Source organism: Nanorana parkeri, unplaced genomic scaffold, assembly GCF_000935625.1.
Source record: "Nanorana parkeri isolate BGI_ZX_2015 unplaced genomic scaffold, ASM93562v1 scaffold1216, whole genome shotgun sequence".
Taxonomy (NCBI): Eukaryota; Metazoa; Chordata; class Amphibia; order Anura; family Dicroglossidae; genus Nanorana; species Nanorana parkeri.
This window is the reverse complement of record NW_017307484.1, coordinates 490,443-495,072: the sequence shown is the minus strand read 5'-3', so window position 1 is coordinate 495,072 and position 4,630 is coordinate 490,443. Positions and strand designations below refer to the sequence as shown.

The window sequence follows — 4,630 nt, the reverse complement described above, 5'->3', positions numbered from 1 at the left end:
GGGGGAGGAAGGAGAGTATGTGAAATTGAAGCAGTAAAGTAAATGTGTCCCATTGTGCTGTCTGGGCAAAAAAAAACATCAAAATACTATAAAATATATGATGTGGCTTTCACATTTTTAATGTTTGCTCTTTCAAATTTGTTAATTATTAAAGCTGAACTCATCAACTCTCTTGAGACTAAAAAAAATCTCCTTGCAGTGCTGGGGCAAATGTTTATTTTGTTTAGGGGGAGGGGGCGGCATAAAAAGCAACCATCCCTTATTCATCTCTCCTGCAGCCTTCCTCCAAGCTGTGCAACCTGTCCCTGAAGCCACTTCTCTTTGCTGGTCCGTCCATCACAGACACTCCAACATCATCACATATGATGCAGGACCAGCAGTCCTGCATTGTGAAGATGCAGAGGACCCGCTTACAATCCAGTGTGTTGGAGAGTAATTTTTTTTTATTTTTCCCAAAAACTCAGCTTTAAATATAGAGATTTGTATTTTAACCATTTTGTTTCTATTTAACCCAGCCCAATTCAGCTCCTCAGCTTGAGAAAAGATATGCCAGATTGGGAATGCATTGTTTTCATTGGTTCACCTAACTCATTGACTATCATTGTGAAAAGGATAGGAACAGTAAGCCTCGTGTAGCACTGAAAAGCAGGACACAAAGTTTGCATATGTAATGGGCAATATGGTTGCCTTCAAGTAAATATTTGTTACACACTATACACATAAAGTACACAATAATACAATACTGTATAAAATATGTTGGCACTTATGGAAAATGCTGTAAAGTGAGGATGCCTTCAAAAAGAATGATATTTATAGTTTTTCTGTACCAATTAAGAAACTACAAATTGCATAAGCAGAAAACAACTAAATCAAATCAGCATTTTATGTGTCAGAAGTGCAGAAGGGATTCGACTCAGCCGATCCAACATCTGGATCGGCTAAGCCGAACCTCCGGCAGGCTACTCACTGCTGTTCGGCCTATTCTCATAGATACCGAACAGCAGTGAGTGAATAGCCGAATGCCACCGAGCGTCATTCGGCTCCGCTATTCTACTCGGTACCTCTGTGGTACTGAGCAGAATAGAAAAACTGTTAAAAAAGTAGAAAAAATAAAATAGAAAACGATTGTGCGGAGCTAACAGTTTCTATTGGCTGGGCGGTTCTGCTGCTGTCATAATAAAATTTAAAACAAAAAAAAACCGCCATAGGAATGCATAGCTAGATTTCTATTGGCTATTTCACTTTGCAATAGCCAATAGCAAACTAGCTATTGCACCCACCCTCTGCTGCTGTCAATCACTAGAGGGGACCTGGTGGAGAAATTCAGGTCCCCCCTGCTGATTGACAGCAGCAGTGGGCGGGTGCAATAGCTACTTTGCTATTGGATATTGCAAATTGAAATAGCCAATATGAATGTAGCTATGCATTCCTATGGTGTTTCTTTTTTTCTTTTTTTATTCTGACGGCAGCCAACGGCTCTGATGTCAGAACGAATTAAAAAAAAGACAGCAGTGCAGGGAAAGGTTTACTCTGCTCGATCGAGCAGAGTAAAACTTTCCCGGAGAAAGTGTTTCTCTCCCGGGTGGCCGGGAGCCGCTATCTAATAGCGGGAGACTCCCAGAGCTGTCTGTGCAAGTGGCCGGAGCCAGCCGTGAGATGACGGTCAGTAGCAGGCAGTCAGTAGCAGGCTGTCGGCCGGCCAATGGCCGTCCGTTCGGCCAGCTTCGGCTTTCACCTCGGCTCAGTCGAGCCAAAGCATATGCCTTCGGCTCGACTGCGCCGCCTGGCCAACTTCGGGAGCTGTACGGGCTATAGTGAATAGCCCGTAAAGCAGCCCTTCGGTTCTAGATATAGACAATGCCAACAGAGTAGAATGGTAAGATATATGCAATAAAACCTGAACAATGTGCAACTGTCAAAAAAGAGAGACCAATAACAACAGCTGCCAAAGGCAGGGTGGAAGAATTCCTGCCCCCGCTCCACAGAGAAGTGGCAGTAGGAGCCTCTGATCTGGATGCACTAGTGGTTGGAAGTAGGCACAGGACCACCCTACTGGAAATTCAGCACTCCAAAAACAGCTTGTGCAAGGCGGATCTAGTGACAGGGACTTGGAAGGAAACTGCATGCACTTCTGCTCCAACTCAGTGGCCAGCACCCAAGGGATTACAATATAGGACCCAAACCTAGTCACAGCTCATGTGCCCACTCACTCCTGTCTCATCAGGAGCAGTCTCTCTGAGCACTGGAGTTTGTCTCCTGTGTGTGTAGCCTGAATTCTAATTTCATCTCATTTACTAAGAGAAGTGAAAATGAATTAGCTCAAATGTACTGCTTCCAAGGATGCAGTTCACTTGCCAAAATCTTCATTTAAGTGCTGTTTGCCCTTCATAACACAAAGGGTCACCCACACAGGGGTTATTTAGCAACTAACTGCCACAACCAATCCGTCAGCCTTCTGGCTTTCCATTGCAGCATTGTTGCTCTGATTCTCGGGCTCAGGGGCACTTGTCTGTTCCTCCACAGACAGTCCTCTCAAAGACAGAGCACATGCAGTCCTGGGTGGAGACCCCTGTTTCCTCGGTGGAGTTCTGAGCTGCAGTGAGCTGCCATAACAAAACCTTGATGGTGTTGATGGTGGACCTAGGGTTAGAGGCTTGGAGGGTTGGAGGCTTCATCCCACTCAAAACTCAAAACTCTTCACCCCACTCAAAACTCTAAAAAAAATGTCCCCCGCCTCGAGGATGCAGACGAGGACTTGTTAAACCCAGAGAAGACTGCCAAACCTTTTTTCTCCCTACCAGACATACACCCCAGAGCCCCTCGCCTTTGTGGGAACTCTAGATGACAACAATACCTTTGCTTAGAGTACATACAATGATATACAAAGAAAACTGCTGGCAAAGCACAAACTTCAGTCGCCACAACAACTAACCATTGCATGCAATGACGTTCATACATAATGTAAAACAAAATAACACTGCTACAATCACTGCCATGGCTAAGGAATGAGTACCACAGTTACATAGTAAGTCAGGTTAAAAAAAAGATACATGAAACTTGACATCAGGCACATTTACACTGATTGTAGTTTGCCTTAAGTTTTCATTTGAAAGAAGGTAATTGGAGCTGCAAATATAACAGGTCATTTACACAATAGTGAAAAATATATGTAAAACTAAGTGAACTCTAAAGTAAAGCAACTTTCTACCCTTAATAATGTCTTTAAAAGTGTCAGGTCACAAATCTGTACATTAAAGTATATACAAAGTGCTTCTATACAAAATAATTCCCCTACTGCATTCATAGTCCCTGTTCTTCTGAAACCCATTACATACACCCAGGAGTGGCGTGCCTATATGCTATACATTTGTCTATTTACCTCTAAGTAGTAAACGGCCGTTTTGAGATATCCAGCATCCGCTTCATCTGAAAAATCTGGAATAAACTTGTCAGGTCCCATTCCACTATGGGGATGTACTGTAACTTACACTGAGTCAGCCTGAGCTTGGAGCCTCCAGATGTGTCTAAGATATTAAGGATGAATAGAATTGTAATGCTGATCACAGGCTGGTTGGCAAAGGTGCATAACTGTTTATATGAAGACAAAGATCTTTTGTGTTAGCAGGAAATGCCTCTGAAAGGGAAACAAGGGAGCACTTTGCCCAGAATGCCAATTTCATCTCAAATTAATCCAAGAATATAAAAGGATGAACATCCAACAACAGTCGTATATTCAGCACTGTGTTTAAAATCATATCCTTATGCTTCAGCAAAAACAAAACAAGCCATGTTCCCACTGATTGTTTCCCTATGCCGCTGTGCTTAATGTTCTCGTTTTTTTATTGGGTGTAAGGAGGTTTTATCCCACAGAAAGTTGGAAACACATTGGAACTTCTAAAAAAGTAAGTGCCTGTATCCAATTCTCTCCTGATGAGCATGTGAAGAAAAGTTTGCCATGAAAGAAGAAAATAATTTGGAAAACATGTACTAAAACTAAAATATTCACATATTGTATACCCAGGGCAAGTCAGACAATGAAGTGCATCTGCTTACCTTCTGCAAGCTCCACTTTGACTAGCTGGGCAGAAAGAGGATTTAATTTTTTATCTATTTAGCTATCTAAACCAGCCATCAAATTTACAAGCAACATATACAGTATAGTAATGAGAGATTGTGTGGGAAGACGATGGCAATAGAAAAATGGCATGAAATTGTGACCTATGATCCAGTGAAAACATTTTATTCCAGACTCAGGAAGGAACTTCATTCATTCCTTATGCGGCTAATTAATGGTTGTTATTCTTTGGCTCTTACTTTGTTCTTTCTTTGAGCCATCACATCTACAATCTAGCACTCAAAGCATTTGTGCCATTTTCAGTTTCAAAGTAGTTTTTGTTAATGTAAGCAAGGGAATATTTTATCACGTTAAAAAAACAAAAACCAGTTGGTACAGATGTATGATATGTTGTGATTATGTTGTTTAAAGGCTACATTCACATTTGCCTCCTGCGTTGTTTTACTTAAACACAGAGAAATTCATCTGGGAAGTGTAAACAAACTTTATACTTCCTAAATCACTTCCTTCTGCATTTAAAGCTAATCCTTTTTTTTTTGGCTATACCTCTCTTTT

The 4,630-nt window shown here is 41.6% G+C and overlaps 1 protein-coding gene across 1 annotated transcript in view; it reads right to left on the bottom strand.

The window, feature by feature from the left end:
* Nucleotides 1–3,554, bottom strand: part of LOC108797044 (retinol dehydrogenase 7-like) — a 10,720-nt gene extending 7,166 nt beyond the window's left edge. The window contains exon 1 of the mRNA XM_018568610.1: nt 3,380–3,554. The gene's annotated coding sequence lies outside the window, so the exon portion shown is untranslated. The remainder of the gene's footprint in view (nt 1–3,379) is intronic.
* Between the last annotated feature and the right edge of the window lie 1,076 nt (nt 3,555–4,630).